This window comes from Diprion similis, chromosome 12 (assembly GCF_021155765.1).
Source record: "Diprion similis isolate iyDipSimi1 chromosome 12, iyDipSimi1.1, whole genome shotgun sequence".
Taxonomy (NCBI): Eukaryota; Metazoa; Arthropoda; class Insecta; order Hymenoptera; family Diprionidae; genus Diprion; species Diprion similis.
The window spans coordinates 10,987,590-11,007,664 of NC_060116.1; the positions used below are offsets into that span (position 1 = coordinate 10,987,590).

A 20,075-nucleotide genomic window follows, 5' to 3' on the forward strand; every position below is an offset into this window, starting at 1 on the left:
GACGTCAGTAGTTTGATTGAATTGTTTGTATTATAATAGAAGACCATGCGCGTTCTATGCGCTTTCTGAATCCAAATACCACCCTGCAATTATTGGTATTTACGCACGTCGTTATTTATACTGACCGACATACATCCCCGAGTATTGACATGTCGAAGATCAAATATCAGTGGATTATGAACGATTCTGATTTCGAGTTTAAAGCGATATTTGTTATATATATATAGTAAATTGTACGTTTACTGAAAAAAGTGTTATCCAAAGCTATGCAAAATATTGAAAATTTCATAAACCTATCGCATCGTTTATATAAGTCGAAAAAATGTACATCGTGAAAAGTAATTAAGCTACGAATTGACGAGTGTTTTGCACAAGGACTGAATGACCCAGTTTACCACCGACACATATAGTATGCGACTGAAAGATAAATTTTGAGTATGTGCCGAAAAAAAATGTAGATTTTGTCTATTGTTTTTTTCCTCTAATCTCCCGCCTAATCTCGTTGTTTTAAAATGAGCGATAAAGTGGCTGAAGCACGATGACGATCTAGTTCGATAATAACTAATGTATTCTCGGTGAAAAATCGTCGTCCGTATAAGTATATCAGTCGACAACCCGATAGAAATCGACTGGATTTTTTGTCCCCCAGCAAAAAACTTGAGATAAAACTATGTCGCGGAGTTTGCAATTTCGCAGTGTAAACGTGCAATCGGTTAAAATGTAACGACCGGCGCAATTCCGTTGCAACGCAGGTGATGCGCATATTCTTTGCAATGGCATGTGGCAATGCAATTCCTGTGCAACGACGTAGGGCGTCGAATTACCCAACGCGTCGTTCGCTCCCTCGGGAAAAAGGCATAGAAGTCGTGTAAGAAAAAAAAAAAAAAAAAAGGCGAGGAGGAGGTTGCCGCCCTGCGCAATTACTGGGAGCGCGCGTAGCTCGGTTTAGCGCACGATACTCATACATACGCATTACAGTCTCGTTCCCGACCCTCCACGCAATGTCTCGGGATATCCTTAACCCTGAACTCCGAGGCGCAGACGACAGACTGCGTATGGTGAGTCACGAAGCGAAGGTTGTTCGGCCTTTTGCGGGAACGAGGGGACGGAGAAGAAAACGAAGAAATTACACATACGTCGCCTACAATTTTCCCCCTACGCACAGATTCTCGCACAACTCGGAGAGATAACGAGTAAGATGAATTACATGTGTGATTTATTCAACAAATTGAACCCGCTCGATTACTCGCTCTACTGCCGATTACCGTTCAGTAACACATGTCGGATTCCTATAATCATAAAACACTGTCATACGTGATATCCCGCAAATTATTGCATTGCATCACTGAACGATTAGCCGTTTGTTTCGCCTAGTGATAATGTCATTATCGCAAAAATAAACGCGTGCTCGGTACGTGCTCAATTCCTGTATCGTATTTGAGGAATGATTTTGTAAAATGTGTGTGTAAAACTGACCCTGATACATCCGATAACCATATCCTACTTTTATTCACTCACCCTAGGACTGAAGGTAGCCACGCACCTTTCCAATCGATGCCTAATCAGTGAACGCCTTTTGCATCGCAAAAACAGCATTTCTCTACAAGCCGTGAGATAACCGTTGCCCATTAGCCAGTGGTGGAAGAATCACGAACTCACATCCAACTCACTGTCAATTTAAGTAAATACCAATTAGGGAGGGTTTACACGAGTATAGGTGTATAAGGGTATAAAAATTGCAGTAACCATGATGAATCGTCATTTGCCCCAAAAAACTCAGTCCATGTTGAACGATCCGTTCGATCAGAATTACGGGTACACATAGGGAGATGGATTCTGACCGATTCAAGGCCACCGGTGTCGTCTGCTATCATTTATTCAAACTGCGTAGCAGACGACACCGGTGGCCTTGAATCAGAATGATTGGTCAGAATCCACCTCCGGAGGTGTACAAATGATATTGAGAGATTGTTATTCCGGAAGTGTAACCATTTCACATATCATACTCGAAACTTTCACATCCTCGTTAACTCGGCTATGTGACAAGCTCTCTTTTCTCTCTTTCTTTTTGCCATGCTTTTCGAAGCTCGCAGTTCGAAGTATCTCGTAGATGGAAGCTCGTGTCTCGACGAAAATCGTGGCATCCATCCCGTAGTCTTAAATATTGCTAAGCGTAAGGGTGACACGTAAGCCGGGAAAATCGGAGGAGGAAAGATCAATAACTTGGCAAACTTACTACGCACGGTTATCCTGTGCAGGTATAACTAAGTAAAACATATCAGGAGATTCCACGTGATGTAAACTCTGGGCGTAATCAGTCTTCGAGGCCTTGACAGAAAAGTCACGCGACAAATCATATCGCTACTCTTCAAGCTATTGCATTAACTTTGATTGTAAAGTTTCGAAAAACTTCATATTTGCCGTCTAATCCGCGCCTTGCTTAACAACGTAAAGTTGGTTTACACACGTTGATAAAACAAACATACGAGGTATGTCAATGTAACCATTCTAATCTTGACTGTATGCTATTTACCGAGATCTTGATCTTTCTTCTCTCTTCGATCTTGAGGCTAGTGTGACTATAGATCGTATATACTTATTGCCTTACGAAAAGCACTCACTTGCCACGGTTTTAATCGAATGGTGTGATCAATGATCGATATCAATTCCGTTGATTTGAAATATTCAAGAAATTTCCATGGGAAGAAGATGATATCGCTTCGTAAATTTAGAGCAAACGTCGGATAACTTTTCATCTGAAAACAAAATTCTTCAAATTACTGATCGATACAGACTTGCTGCTACGTCGAAGATCGCGATTTGTTCTCTCGCTTCCATCATCATCACTATCGAGCGGTTCGTTGTCACAGAGACCGACGTACTAAAAGCAATTTCGTGCTGTTTAACACGATAATCATAACACCCAATTGTTTGGAATGTAATGTTTTAATACAAAACCCGGAAAATAGCTGGAACCAAGAGACCCGTCATCGCAAAATCTCGATCCTATTTTGATCTCGTCAAGTGTAATACGGTTGATGTTTCCCATATTACACTCGTTGCGATGATTCATCAGATTCGTCAATTTCGTAACATCAGAGCGAACTAAAATCGTTCCAAGCCAGAAATTCAAAGAATAAACCCGTGCCGTATTGCGAATTAATTAATTGGCAAATGGTCAACGTTGAAATTTGCGTCACCCTCGTATACATAAATTGCACAACGATTCACGGATCGACAATGAGTTTGTTATTAGTTACGTCATTAATATTGACAGAAGTGTCAAAGTATGATTAATCTATTTATATACACACATATATATATGCACATATATATGCATTATATACACTATAATATCTCGAGTCTGGAAATCCCTAACAAATCCTAAGATAATATCGTAAAATTCGTACGCATTTTAATGATAAACGACGGCAATAAAATCTGCACCGAAACGTTACTGTGAGAGTTATTTTGATTTTTTAATCCTTTCGTTTCGTACGGTTAGCCTTAAATAGCTAGACGAAATCCTTGGCATTACATTCTTGTGAATATAAACCTAGCTAGCTCGTTTTCGAGGCGAGTTTGTTGAACTGGAGATCGCTAAATTTGTTCAGTCACATCATGCAGCAATATTAAAATATACGTGTGTGGCTGTATTGTATGTTTGTATGGATAGACCCAATATTTATTTCTAGATACTTGTATTTTCGAGATGTGGAAGAGATCTTCGCACGTTCGTATCTGTATCAATACTACTTCGTTGTATACTTTTCACTCTTACTAATATATATCTGTGTAGATATACGTAGGTGTATATACTTGTATCTAAATATGTATTTAAGTCAGTCAAAGTAATTCGATAACACGTGAGTGGGTATGCGAATAATTGAAATTCTCTCGGGAATTCAGTAACAAGTCTCTCAGAATTGAAGAAGCAATAAAAAGATATCGAAATTGGAATCGGAGCTCTTCGACATTCAAACGAAATTCAGCTTAGATATTATCTGAAATTGTTTCATTCTCCTCCTGTAACTATCAATTCCAGTTATCGCTGGCATCGGACGATTAGCATTTTACGTTGCTGGATTATCGCATCATTTTAATGTTATCCATAGACGAATGCCTTGTGCCAGTCAAATAAATCTTGTATCAAAGATGTAGGTCAGGAGGCAATGGAATTTTTCTGAATTTTTATCGATCCGCAAGTTCGAACACTTTGCACTCTCTCTCCATCCCTCTTCACCTCTCTTCTGTCTCTCTTTCACTTGTGTTTGCATTCATCGCATGTCTTTGCTAACTTTGATTCTTCGTTACGTCTCGTAAATAAATATTTCAACACACACCGATTGTTTTGCAAATTCCGCAATCGCTTCAAAGACGATTACGACGAAAAGCACCACCGATTCGTCAATTCAACTTTCACGATTTCAAGTCTTATTTCCCTAAACGCTTCTTTGTAAAAAAAAGAATGTGGTCAATGAATCATCGTGCTTAATTTTTCACCCGGCTTACCATTTATACATTTCCTCTTTTGACTTCGCCTCATTATCCGCTTTTCATCATGGGAAATGACGATTCTCTTTGGGACAAATGCGAGAACAAAAAATCTTCGCAACGATAATTAAACATGGGCAATTAATGAATGGCGTTGGTAATGATGAAACGAAGGTTTTAGTATGTTGTTTGAAAGTTAACAGCAGTACATTCATTGCCTGAAGCACGGGGTTACCGTTCTCAAGAATCACGGGACGTTATACGGTTGCCTTTGGTGATTACGAAACTGACGCTTGCAGGTGGATTTGACGTGTGCTAGCCTATAACTGCTTAAAAGTAACATATTATACATGTCACTCTGAATTCCCAGACGCATTATACTGCAAACGTCCATTTATATGCTCGTTCATTGTTGTTCGAGAACTAAAATAAGTCGAACATCTCTGCATCGAATTATGCGCAATTATAATTCAAGTCAACCAAATGCATAAAACTTGATAAATCGATCAGAGTTCATTTCAGGCATGCCGCATGGAAGATGAGGCGTCGCTCAAAAACAGATTGGTCAGCATTCGATGAGACGAAAATAAGTGCACTCTTATCCGCAGTACAACAATCGTCTTCCCATGCTGACCAGCTGACTGTATAATATGATATGCAGGGGAAACTAGGATCGATATAAATGATTCGTTTTAACCGTATTTTAAATTTCCAGATTACTCTTCCAATTTCCAAATTCCAGTACAATCCTTATACTTGTATTATACAGCTGGGATTAATTCGCAGACTGCGCTCGAGTTAACATTAGCCTGTTCAAGGATTCAAGAATGCTGTTATTCCTGAGCTATCTATACAACCGGTTTCGTAATGCAACGAACTTCATAGGATACCGAGGACGATGCTGTTCGCCAAACTAAGGCAGCATCTGAGTTAACAGATTCGCCTAAACCGGGTGTGAATGATGTTCGAAGGTTTACAAATTAGCCGAATTATCGCCATGACCGAACATCGGTTTCCCGCTATTTTAAAACTAACAAAACGCTTTGAAATAGTAAATAATCCCGGTAACCAGAGATTGTTTTGAAATTCAGTTATTATAATCATTATCACCATCGTGACTTGGATATAAATGACTTGAAGTACGATATATACTTGAAGTGATTTGTTGCAAGTTCACTATATCCTCGTTTTACTAATTAAGGCAATGCATGAGCAATGCTTCGAGATCTGGCTTGAATTAAATCGGTATGCAGAAATTTTTCCATCGCGCAGTAATAATTCTCGGTAGAACGTGCGGTTCTTGTTCTTGAAAAGAGAGAATAAAAAACGAAAGAAGAAAAAAAGGAATTCGCAGTCTACAGAGACGGACAAAGAATCATTCGAGGTAAGAATTGAGTTACGAACAGCAATATGCTGGTAACTTTTCATTTGTGGCTTTTGCATGGGAGGTATTTGATACATCGATTGTAGGTGCGTCACCATAAATGGATTCGAGCAGATATACGTGGGAGGAAATGATTTTTTTTTCCCTCCTTCACTTAGATTCTTTCCATCAGCGTCACGCTGATTAACAGGTGTTCCGTTACGATGGACGACACGCGGTGGTATTGATATTTCATTAACGCGTGTATCGGGTTACTTAACGCGCATATTCGCCAGAAGTTGGACGCGAGGTGAAACGTAAAGAGATCTTTGACCAAAGGTTAGATTATCGCCAGCAGCTACGCAGCAACTTGCTTTAGAACTTGTTAACACAGACGCCTGAATTTTCACGTTATCGCCTATAAATAGTTGTGTGAGATAGGAATGGCGTTACGCATCCCTCGTGAAAGAATTGCAAATACAGAATTGCACACTCACCAAGATTAATTTCGCTAAATCGATACATGAAAACTTCGTTCGTGTATAGATATAGCAATTAAACCGTAACGCGATAATTTTACTCTTGTCAATCTTAATTAAACCTGCACTTTTATAGCTTCGTAACTATGCATCAGCTTTGCCAAAAATTATAACAAAAAGGTCAAGGCTGCTCATATTTTAAGCATAATACGACTTACAGTTAGGAACGCAGCGGAAATTTCGCTTAAGGGGGGTACACAGCTTAGACGGTTTAAAATCATAAGTACTTATTTTTTTTTTGAAAGACAATGAAAATACTTAGAGCAGTTTGATTTGAAGGCTTTATTATTCATAGTTTCAAGAACATTTTAGAAATATTTCATTGAAATCAATCACAAAATGGCGGTATGGCGCATACATATAGCGAACGACCGCATTTTCAATCCGGGGGCGGAAATTCCTCGGTCAATTTTTATCCGATTGTCTTGAAATTCTGACACAATCTTTAAAACTTTTATTGATTCGATCTCGTTGCTAGATTTTTGAATATAAATCCTAATGTTTTTCTCTAAAATTTTTTTTAGCAATTTTATCGTCAAACAATACATTTGCTTGTTAATAATCGTACATATTCGAATTTTTTTTGTTTTTTTGTTCAATATTTGGGTTTTTAACAAGAAAAAATCGTAAAAATAGGTATGATTTTAGACTGTCCAAGCTGTACCCCCCCTCCCTTTAACGAAGTTAAGTTTGTATAAATAATTAGGCAAAACTCATGCGGTATATGCAGTAACGAAAGTATAGATTTCACTGATTTTCAATGTTATCTGATAGCTCCTATAAAAGCCGTTGACCGATTGAAATACATTTTTGTACTCTACAGTAGATTATGTTGCGATGAAAAAATTGCGAAACATATATTCGCATTGAGAGCAGGCGACGCGCGGCAGCCAAAATTTCAAATCGCACAATAGTGAAAGTTACGGATCGCGCCAGCTGCGAAGTATAACATTTCACTAGGCTATTCCTGAAAATAAATTCGCAACCTCCGACCGATTGAAAAATCGCAAAACTTTTTCTCCCGGGCAATTTAAATCCGTACTGCTGCAGCTAGCCGCAAGGAGTTTACGGGCTTTTATTGTTTGGTCTAACTTACTAGAACTGTGTAAAGATAAAGTGATGAATTCTGGCGATACCTAATTTCGTAATCGCGATATGTCTGACGCCGAACGTTTGTGTGTGTATTTTTTTTTTCTTTTTTTAATTTTTTTTTTTTTTTTCTACACCCTCATGTGACCTAGAAAAATGGTGTTGATGAGGAAACTTGTCTTATCGCACCGAGTACATGATACGAGTTTGCGTAACTCCTCGGAGTTTGCCTTAGGTATAATATGTTTCTATCAATATTATTATTGTACGAAGTACAATTATAGAACCGTAAAGAGAAAAATAGCACACCCTGACCTCCCCGTCCCATGATCATAAAACTTCCGATAGTTATTCAAGCCGTCATTACTATATCTGTGCTTTTACATACTTATACTGGCTTAGCTCACTCGCACCTTGATTAATTTCACTCAGGTACGAATAAATAGCATAAGGTTTTCTGCAAGTAATAAAAGGTTTTATTTATATCAGAGCCAGATATTCACGCGGTCGAATAAAGCTCGGAGGCATTGCTGAAAAGCATATTGGTCGTGGGTTTTGAGTAATACCTACTATTTTTGCAAAATGGTATGTCATTCGTTGGTGTTATCGGCGTGGGAAATTATATTCGCACGGATTGACGCACGTGACGGTGAGAAAGATGAAAGTTTGGAATTTATATCTATATATCTACACACCAGGATCGCACTTTATTTATACGACTTAATTCGCTGAGCTCGGAATTGCCGATCGTAAAATAAAAACCCCGGTTATAATTCGCGATGCGACAGTGACGTCAGTGTTCCGCACAATCGCACGTCTCGATTCTATTATACATACACGTACTTGCAAGACAATTAATATGAACGGCCTTCGCACTTATACGTCACCAGTCAATCAGTACATCCGAGAATTTGATGACGGAAAGAAAACCGTAAGGCTTCGAGTTAATTTCGCTTTTAATTAACGCATTGTGAAATACATCAAGAAAGTTAAATTTAAATAAGTGCAAATTAAATTTGAAAGGTTTCAAAGTATCAGCTATCGTTGTAAATAATTTTGTTTATTTCTGGAATAGAAACTAACGGCGATTAAATTTCAACTATGCAAAAGTGCATTCCTTCAGTTATGAGTTACTCGTGTAAGCGCGACGATTCAGTAACTTATTTTAGTGATATCTTATTCCGATTCGAGTTATTTCTTCCCTGGCATCAAGCCATGCCTGTCAGAATACCATTCCTCGCCGATTAGTAAGATCCGCACTAAGCTCAGCCATTTTTGCACAACTCTGTTGCGGGATCTCAAGGGGAACTATACCGCAACCTGCAGAATCAGCAACATACCAGAAAAAACCACATTAGAGGTAATTTTGCAAGCCTTGGGCAGATGCGGAGGAATATTGACTGCTGATCTAAACGCGTGAAATTTTTCTCCCCTCGCACGAGGAAAGCAGCATCAACCCACGATTTCCGTCAAGATACTCGCCCCCGCAAATTTTCATTAGGTACATCGAAAATAACTCGCTATGACTAGCACATGCAGGCTAGTTTTGGAGATACATCTGCTCTCACATATACAAGTAGGTACAATGTATATTCAGTGCTGGATCAATTTCCTCCGGCAATTCAAACGGACCAGCTTCGGTAAGAATGCCGAAGGGATCGTCCATCGCAGCGACGCGACGTCTCAAGACCATGGACGGTAAGATAAATCAGCTCTGATTAAGTGTCGACATTGGTAGGGTTGAGCTAGCGTGTAAGACGGTAAGAAGGTGCCCTCGATCGGGAGCGAAGATCCATGAAAGCGCGTGATCCATGGGGACTGTTCGAGGCCAGAGCGATAAGTCTGCAAGCCTCGCCCTTGCCTGCCGGCTAAATAAACGCACACGTGAGGGGGTGGGGGTGGTTAATGCAGAGACGGAGGTGTTAATATGGCCTCTGACTATACACCGTAGACGAGCGAATTCGGCTCGTACGCATTATTTTTCGGCTTGGCATCCATCCTCTTCCGCTGTTCTGCCCCTCAGTCAACGCCGTGGTTTAGAATTTTCGCGTGGGTGTCGAGACGTGTCGTCATACCAGGCGCCAGACTCGGGGAACATGGCATGTGCTGTGGGTATACGTATATGTCCATCGATGGCAACCCGATGATTTCGCCGTTTGAAAGGGAACGAAGAAGCTCCGATTGGCGGAATGTTGATAATTGATGAGGTTGAAGTTTACAGCGTTTTTTTCACGATGAACGACGTTTCGGAAAATTGTTTTTTGCACCCTTAGGGTTGTCTGAGGTTCAGCTAGCTCATCATAGCAGAGAAAACATGTTCATATTTTGAAATTCCCACCCTTGATAGTCATTGGAAAAATTGTACAACGACTTGATCAACGATGTTCCGTTACGTCGACGTTACTAACTCCAGCATGGTGACATAATTGGGGGCATAAGGGTGGCGCACAATACCGATATTTGTACACAATTGGCTCTGCGAATTGTAATGCAAGTTACAATGACTGCACTTGAGGTACGACGGTGACGATTTTCACCGACCAGCAACGGCGACGTTAAGTCGTGCCAAATTTCTTTGCAGAAATACGTTGCTCAATATCACTCGTCTCGGCTCACTCAGACTAATTATCGCTCCGCGAGATCAAATGGAACTGAATGTAGATGCTCTTAGCAATTTATTAATATTATATATCAACTAAAATTTGTCTTCGGAAGTTTCTGGAAAATATTAGTTACCAGTTACCGGCATGTCACGAGGATACATTATAACAACACATATCGAATGGCTGATAATGGTGAATGGGTAATAAGATAGCGTTGATAGTGACATGTATACGTGGATAGGTTTAGGTCGACACAGTAGACCGGAGATCTTAACTCGATGCGCCGAAGTATAACCGCGGATAAGATTTCCGTCACTGCTACAGCAACGCACTTTGTCGGCTGTGGTTTCCAGCTTCTACGCATTGCAATCGTTTAAAAATAAAACCCCGGGGCATTGCGATTCGCCTTACACACTACTGCACGTTGAAAAAATTCACGTGACGATATTGTACTGGTATCGAATTATTTCTATGAATAGCATTAGCAATTGACGTTAATAGTGTGCGTGTGTGTGGCGCAAGTGCGTACGTCGTAAACGTAATCGAAAAATCGTGGAGTGATTTTAACCGCATTCGCCATAGTTGTTTTTCTGCTAAAAAAAATTTGCCTTTTCGAATGTAATCACGATTTTGTTAACTATAGACTAAACCCTGCGAACATATCATTTACGAAATTTTTATCACTAACAGCAAGCAGACAGAGAGAGTCAAATTTTGAATAATTAAGGGAAAAAATCCGTGAGCAAAAATTTTTATTCAACGAGTGATTTTATTAAAAGTGAAACATTTCTCGCGAGAACTTTCGAGATACGACTCGTACCGCAAGCTGAGTTTATCTTTAACGAGTCTTTGAAATTTTGCAGTATGCACAACAGATCGTAAAATAAATAATCAATTTACTTTTTTCTTCTATTCATGCCCGTATTATCGGCACGTAATTATCGCGTATCCACGTGGCGCACGTGCAAGCGAAGCGGCAAGACTCATCGCTTAATTAGATTATGTACAAATTACTCGTTGTACTCTAACAACCACGATTATTCGTGATAGGTGAAGTGTAAACTTGAAAAGAGTTTACAACTTGCTTATGAAATCGGTAAATCTACACTCGTTTTCGAGTTCGTTAATATGAGTTTGTTTGTACATATATACCTACGTCACTTGCGCAACGTGCAACTTCAAAGGATTATTATGTGTGACGTAGCTGACATATTTTCGTAGTTTCTTAGATGAAATTAGCGCGGAGCAACTACAGATATAAGTATATTCTGATGGTTAGATCAACGACATATTGTATAAATCGAATCGGTATGGGTGAATTCAAGTTTATACACGTCATGTAGCTACAATTTCTGACGTGTCGATAAGAACGATAAATTCAAGTATCTATTTCGCGCTAGTATTATGACACGGTGTTCAATAAATTTTTCCTCCATACATACAGCTCTCTAAAATATTTGAAGGATAATTTTTTTCACCAGGCGATAAAGTCAAGCTGTTATACATACGCATAAATAATCTTTGAATGTGAAAGGCGATACCGTAGTGCGGTTTTTTCCTGTGACAAACTATATTTTCTTTTTCTTTTTCTGGCTTCCTGCTTATCCGCAGACTTCCTGCTATTTAATATTGTTCATGGTGTAAAGCGAACGTGAAGCGAGCCTGAAAGTTGATATCCAAACGTCCTTATATAACAATGTTACAAATCCTTATTTTCATAGCAAAATTCGATTCAGAACGTGGTGCAGGTAGCGTTCCGTTACAGCTAATAAATTTTGAAAAACAGAGCCTTCAAGTCAAGTTCAATCGGAAATAGAAAAAGTTCTTGGCAATGAGGACTGAACGAAAATTCGCTAATTTTAAGGCCGAGACATATCGTGTGGAACCCGGTCTTCGAGACACGCTATGAATATCGCGACAACAAATTACGTTGTTCGTTGGATGAGCGACGGGAGGGAAAAAGCAGATGAGAGTTTCTGACTTTCGTTATGACACTGTAAACATTGTCAACCCAATAATAGCACCGGTGAAAAAAATAAACTATTTAAAGGCACTCGTGTTCGTTACATAACAGATAATTTCCAATAATAAACCGTTTGCAACGCATATACTTGTGCGTGCACAAAGTATCGCTCCTTTACAAGTGTTTCCGTTCTGGGAATACCAAATCACAAAATTTTTCGTCAATTTCGATGAAGTGATATTTCACGAACTTGTGAAATACATGTATAATTATATATATATATACATATATTATAATAAACGCGGGATGATTCACTTTTTCCTCTCTTTTCAACAGCTTATCTCCGGCTCAATCCCGTCGTCGTGACGCCGCGGAATTCGCCTATCTCGGGCCTGACAATATGCGCGACTGTCACTGGACGCGGTGCTGATTACACGAGTTGATTCAATCCCAAATAGTAACCGGCGAGAACTCGATTTCAGCGCTCCGCAAATCGGCCTCGTTTACAAGTCGTCGTCGCCGTAATTGTAGGCACAGCTGGGACGCCGGTTATAGTTTTAAAACCGGAATTAGGTACGATACGATCACAGTTGAGCGAGTATATATTATGTATATATATGTATATATATGCGCTATACTTGCTAAGTGACAATCAAGTGCATGGATTCAATTCAAACATGACTTTATTCTGTTGCTGCATGAATCGAGTGGCGAACACTTGCTCCACAATCGGCGAGAAAATTGCAGAATGATGATGATTGTGCCAGGCCAACGATATGTCACGTTTCACCTTGAATTTATCAATTCTCTAGGGTGTTTAATTTTAGAATAAATCGAGACTGCTACATTCGAAGTTTACCGAATTTTTTTATGCACCTATAATATTTCCTTAAAGAAAGAAAAAGAAGGAAACAATTTTTAGCCAGCGACAAGTCATTGCCTACAGCTCTGGTTTAGAATTTTCTAACATCTCGAAACTGGGAGACGCAGTTTTGTTGGTCGCTTTTATTTTATAACCAAAAAAAAAAAAAAATCGTATCGATACAATTCCTGCAGTTCGTGCGTCACTCTAGGATGACAAATACGGGCATAAATATATATCGATGTACTAATCGGTAATCTACACTCACCGATGCTGTTGTTGCCTCTCGTGTAACGAATTTTTGTTTCATACTTTTCTCTGAATAGTTAAAGCTGAATTTTGGAAGCTTCTTTCGTACAGAAATAAAGAATCGGGTCAACTTTTTACACATTCTATGTTTCAAAATTCATCACTGATTTACGAGACACTTCTATACTGCTGTCTGATTTTCAAACAAGGCATCAAGATAACGGTTGACTCAACATTCAAGGGAGTCACTTATAGCCTATACGTAGTTCATCATTCTTAGAAATGTTTTTGTAGCATATTTCATTTTAATATTTGTACATACCTAAAGAATTGCAGAAAACGTAGATATTCAGCGAGGTATTTAACCACTCTGCGGGCTGTTGATCGTGAGAACCGATCCATTAATTGACCTAAATTAAAACTCCAGCGTCTTTAAATGTCTAATAAGCAGTCGCCGTATTAATTATCACGACGTCAGAGATGATTAGCTGCGACGGTAAGAACAAGTGATTCGAGACCAATCAAGAGGTATTGTGTTATAATAACGCTTTGTATCCCCGTAACGATTGTTTTGCGAGTAAATGCGATTTGAACGAGTGGTACCCTGAAATCCAGTTCTACTACGATCAGCTTCACATAGCACTAGATTTCGCCAGTAAGTAATTGTAAACTTGATTGTCTGCCATTGAGTTATAAATTTCGATTTGGAACATTTCCCTGACTTCCAGGTTTCCCCGCTATCGATGATTTAAACAAATCACCAGATATAGTCTGTAGAGGAGAAGAGGAGGGCGGGAGCAAAACGGGGTACTTAAGGAAATACTTAGTTTTCGCTAAATTTTAATTTCAACCAAAGAAAATAAAAATGATATTCAAATATCAGGGAAAAAATTCAAAATAATGCTCAATAATATTTCTAGAAATCATTTTTGACTACTTCAAAGAACATTTTGTAAAACAAAATTTTTTTATTCAATTTTAAGTGTACCCCATTCAGCCCCCCCCCCCCCTCCTCCCCCCGTTTTGTATCTCCAAGATATAGAGAAGAAACTTTTTTAGGTGCGCGATTTTTGTACCTGTACGGTAATGCTTTAGAAAATATGCCTCAGTCCAAATGGTTTCGCTTATCCGACTGTCTTCATGAATATTCAATAAAAATTGACGCAGGTTCGCGGCGATGACGTATAATATTCCGAACAACCGAGAAGGTCTAGGAAAAATTCGACTACGTTCCGACGACTAGAATTCTAGATGATCCATCTCCTCACTCACCAACGGGCGAATAATTAGGTGGACCAAAGATAGCGGCGCGTCTGTCCTGCACCGTCGTTAGTCGCCTAGATCATCGACATTGACATGTTGACTTGGCGAACGTTAAGATCGTGAAGATTTTACGAAAAATATCCACCGATCTGCGATAGTTCTCTCAGCTGACTGCGGAGTAAATTGTTGCTTCTACTATACCTGCAGACCGTGTATGTATGTACCTCGCGGAACAAGCATGCGAGCAACAGGTATTGAGGAGAGAATAAGAAAGAAAACAGAAAAGAAAAATAATCCACGGAATACCATGTCTTGCTGCTGCAATGCAACTGCGTAGGACGTATTCTGTGTGTAAAACGTTCAAGTGTATTCTAAGGACGGCGAAGAGGGGGCGACAATAGAACGAATGAATGACGAAACGACGAGGACGACGACGGTGAGCCCAATACTCACTTAATTACCCCTTCTAACAACAGCTCACTCGTTCAGCACACTTTCCTTGTGTTCAACGTCTGCTGTGATTGGGGCAATTGGAATGTATGGATATAATTAGCTATTGGGTAGTTATACGTACCTCCTGCCTACTCCGCAGTTGATACTCATCGTCGAACCAATGCAGTAGACGGTACCCTAGACGCACACTGACACTACAGAGTCTTGTCGAAGGTACAATGTGAACGTACACTAACTACACACACTACATACTATGTACTAACACACACTTTGTTCCGTGTTCCATCCGAAATCTCTCGGCTTCTCTGACCATCCACAGGTACATAGATGATGACCAAACGTCCAAAACCGTCCGTCTTGCTCGGGCAACTGGCACAATTTGAAGCTCGTTTCAGTTCCTTCTTCCGGGGTTACAACAGGCAACTACTCTATATGTTTGTTTACAAACAATCGGATCGTGTGTGGCGATCGATCTTCCGTTCGGTAACTATGGAGCTTAGATGTATGTGGTCTTGGAGTTGTAAGACTCTGTAGAGGGGTGGGTTTCATGCTGGGAATGTAGTTGCTGACTTCCATTTGTTTCATTCTTTTTTTGACCAACTTTGTTATCATTTTTTTTACAACAGCATAACGCCCACGATTCGTAACAGCCGTGTGTATAACTATATTTAGCGAAGTGTACGTTTCGCGTTAATATAACTCAGCGGGTGACACACGCAGCACTCTCGCAGTGGAAATTTCCACTAGCGAAATGCATAGGCGTAACTCGACGTGGATTTGTCTGGTAATGCATCCATCCGGTCAGGTGTGCCGGTGTTGCTACACGTGCTTTTGCAATAAAAGCGACGAAATTAAGCTATCATCGCGAAAGTATCAGCAGCTCGGGTATTATCGCAGTTGATCGATTTGATTCGACCCACTTACATACGGGTAAAAAAGTATCAAAGTAGATTATTCGACGCGAATACGGAGTGGATTTTCGATTTAGTGTTAGACAGAGTGATTTTGATTGATTTTCGCGAATCTGGGTACTTATAGGTATATTTGGATATTGATCAATGTCAATTGCCGAGCGAATAATAGTCCTTCGTGGAAAATCGAAATGAGAACTGATATGGTAGCTGACTTTGTGAAAGCGATGGTAATTTGATATTTTTTATTTCAACGCGGTGTGACTATCTCTTAGTTTATTAAGGTTCGCCATCGCAGCAGAATCTGCAAAATTTATCACCAGACAAAGAAATGTACTATTAAATTATGGAAGGAATTATATAATTGTTACGAAAAATTGGGTAAAAGAGAAGTTTCGTGAGTAACTTTGTGAGAAAAAAAAAAATAAAAACAATTAGCTATGCCAGCTGCACGTTTAATTTGTCAGCGTGTACTCATCAGAGCGAAAGAATTGTTAATGTATAAGAAGCAAGAATTTTCACTCCGGTAGCGAATCATTTTTTTTTTTTACCTGCATGAATCACTCGATCGATGAGTACCGTATGAAAATATTTACATGTCGGTATATACGTGTACCAACAATAATTGTTCTATAGATAATTTCAGGCAGACGTGTTAGAGCACAAACAACAGAATGCGCTTATTTTTCAAACAGAAAACTTGCTGGACCAGCAAAAAACATATAACGTGTTTATATGTGTTATAGGGACAGTAAAAATTCACGCTACAGTATCGAGGATTTCGTAATTTCAAAAAAACGGGGTTCAGAATTTGGCAAGCTAATTAACGAATGGATGCAAAATTCAACTTCATTGCGAAACTCTTGTTACATAGCTGCAGCACGTTTTTACTTTCGGCTATCACGCGTTATAACACTTTTCCAGCTGGGCCAGCAAGTGTTTTTTCCGTGTATCTCGTATCTGTAACGATATCTCGAGCGATAAATGGATTACATTGATGATTCCTACGGTCTTAGCTTACTCACGGTAAATGATGAGCCAACGCTTTATAAGTTATTTGATTCTAATCTACACCTCATTTACTAATGTCCGATAACTCCGGACGATAAAAAGATCATGTGATCTTCCGCTTAGCGATTCGCGTTGCCATTCCGATGAAAAAAAGGAACACTTCTTTGTCGCAGTTTTTTTTTTTTTTTGTTTTTCTTGTTTTTTTTTTCCTCACACCACAATTTGACATTGAAACCAAATTTCCGGACTGCTAATGAAACAACGAAGTATGACTGATTGTGAGCAACGAGGAAATCTATCAGCATTTCTATCGTTGCGAAGGACAAAGCGTTCTTGATATCCAAATTTCCGTATAATGACTGTCAAAATTTTCGGCCACGCTTTCGTACGATTAATTTTCAATCTTACCGGAAGTATCTTTATACAGACTAGTTAAGAAATTTAATTCACTAGAATCATGCGGACTGTAGCTGTATAAAGCCAAAGATAATCTAAGTATATTGAACATTCGTTTAGAGTTTGCTGGTTACAGACATGCTAATTAGTACGGTTAACATGCATCAGAAAAAATTTACGTATATGTACAGGTTCAGCTTATGGCTGCAGCGTAACGAATCTAATCGTATGTATACGGAAGAAGCCGCGATTCCAAGCATCACATGTCCTACTTTCGCGCACACGCACGTAACTTAATTGCACGTCAACTGGGATTGGAATGAGATTTTAATTACACTGATTGTTAAATGGACTTACGAAGTAGGTTCGAGTCATCCACTGCGACTGATTCCTTCTTCTTCTCATTCACACATTAATTTGACAAAGTTTTATTCTGCTGTTCTGTTCATCAGCTCAGACATCATTGTTGCAGAGTCAGGATGTCAAGTTGCAGCTCAGCGGCGTAAAATTCTCTGGGAATTTCGAATTTATGTAATATCGGTTGAAATTGTAAATACTTTTCGATTAAATTCCATTCTTGAAATGACAAGTCGTATATCAATTGATTAGTAAAATAAATAATTCTGAGAAAGTATACGAATACTAAATATAGAAACAGAGTGGTCGAGTTAATTTAAATTTTCTTTATTGAACATGACATAAAAATTGCAATACATAATAATATATATGATAAACCAATGTCTATTGTAAGCATTCGAAACTTTCGATATATATATATATTATCATTCATTTATCAATGTATACCTCTACTGTTTTCTGCGAATTTCTTATCAAACGCTAACGGGTTATTTTTATATCGACATGTATACAATATAGCTATACAATATGTCTGGAATGTATGCTTGTACAATCTCACATTACCCGAGCCACGTTTAAACAGCCCTTGGTCCAGCTGTGTTGTTTTAATCTAGATTGATATTTTCTACGTGAAAGTTTTTAGAATTTTTTACTCCGAATCGATTCAATTAATTTTAAATTTATCTTTACTATCACTACGATTTACTACTCACGTTGAGCTGTGGTATATGGGCATCGTTAATAAGTGAGAAGTACACAAGCCTATCAATTACTAAAGTTAGAGTCTATGTCAAAAAATAAATACCTATCAAGTAGAGGCCGTGAAAATTTGAAAATTTTATTCCCACTTTTAGGAGAGCTTTTTTTTCAAATCTTTGACGCAGTTTCGTGGGATTTTGGCAGTGATAATAGTCCGTTACGGTCGAGGAGGAAACGTCGTTTACCTGCTGATGGGAACGAGGGTGCGCGAAAAAAACACACACATTAGTGTGAATGTAAATAATTGAATGGCAGTACATTTAGAAAGACGTAAAGAAAAATCAATTTATCATGCATGTAGTAAATTCGGCAGTATTTGAAATGAGTCAGTTTATAGAAGATTTGAATCGATCGTTAAAGATCGTACGGATGATCTGAAAGCTGCTGCCTCGAAAAACGTTTTCCCCCTCAACCGTGTGTTTAAAATCAGCTCAAAATGTCCCATTGTAAGGATATATATATAGAATAGAGAACGAAATGAACAAAAAACAGAAAATAAAGAATCGTTTCTGAAGAATAAATATATAGATCATATCTCGACAAATTCTTAACTCTAGTAACACCGCATGATCAGTTCAATTCAATGGGCTAAGAAATTCGTAGCAAATTTTGTTAGAAATGTATTCGCGTAAGAAAACAATTTCAAAACAAAATTTGCTGACCGGACTTAGCCCAGCACCATACGTCATATAACACTCCATCGGTAATTTTTAAGCAGTCTTACGGTAAGCGGTAACTATTGAAGATTCTTTGATACAATGCGAAATTTTCAATTCGTTTGAAAACGAGTTGCAGGTAATCCGTGTATCAAAATTCTTCGAAATTTACCGCGAGATTTATCTTTATTATAGGTACATCAGAATAGCTGGTTTATATAACTGCTTACGCCAAATTCTGGCAACGATTTCGAAAAAGACAAAATCAACGGTTCAAGCACGGATAATTTTGAACTTTATAATTTTTAGAAACATGCTTTATAGCTAAATGTTGAGAAAAATTTTGTTATCCCCACAAATACGACTCAATAAATATCGAATATCTTTGGACAGTGCCACTCCGGCCATTCGTATCATAAATATGTCAAGCTCGGACACTGCAATGCCCTATGAAGTAGCTATTCTAATTTTGGATTTTTTTAAATCGTTGCAAAATAATTCTATCTTAGCTTACGGTATCACAGAGTCACACGCGGTACCAACAAAGAGCGCTCAGTTCGTAAATTTACGAATAAATACATGCATACGTATCATTTTTTCCGAGAAACGAATAATTTTAGAATCAAAAACCAATTTTGTGGTCATGATAAATCGAATTTCCATGAATTTACCAATATTCAACTATTGAATGTTATCTAAACTTATTCGCAATCGTTAAACTACGACATAAGTTTATACCGTATGATATAACAAGTGACATGAAAATAAGAAGAAAAAAAAAAAAAATGTAAATGTATTATTTATATTATAATTATTACCGGATGATTCGAGAAATTTTGCAAATCTGCGAACTGCTCAATGAAAGGTCGTTTTTAATAATGTACACGTATCGTGTATATGTACAGATATAATGTCAATTGTTCAATAAATATCAGTGATCGGTAATAATTTGAAAATTATTTTCAAATAAAACCTGTACACGATGAATAACGACGAATAAATGGCTGAATATCATATAAGCAAGCATTTCTATAGTTGTCGTATATGCGTTATAAATGAAACGATAGTTAGAATAAAGCTTCGTATATTGATTCTTGTTCGAATCGT

The 20,075-nt window shown here is 38.5% G+C and overlaps 1 long non-coding RNA gene across 1 annotated transcript; it reads right to left on the bottom strand.

The window, feature by feature from the left end:
- Positions 1–4,437: 4,437 nt before the first annotated feature.
- On the bottom strand, positions 4,438–19,695 carry LOC124413382. The gene is made up of 3 exons (XR_006929862.1): positions 18,001–19,695; positions 11,989–11,991; positions 4,438–4,449 (listed from the first exon to the last, which is right to left on the bottom strand). It is a non-coding gene; the product is annotated as an uncharacterized LOC124413382 (long non-coding RNA).
- Positions 19,696–20,075: the final 380 nt, after the last annotated feature.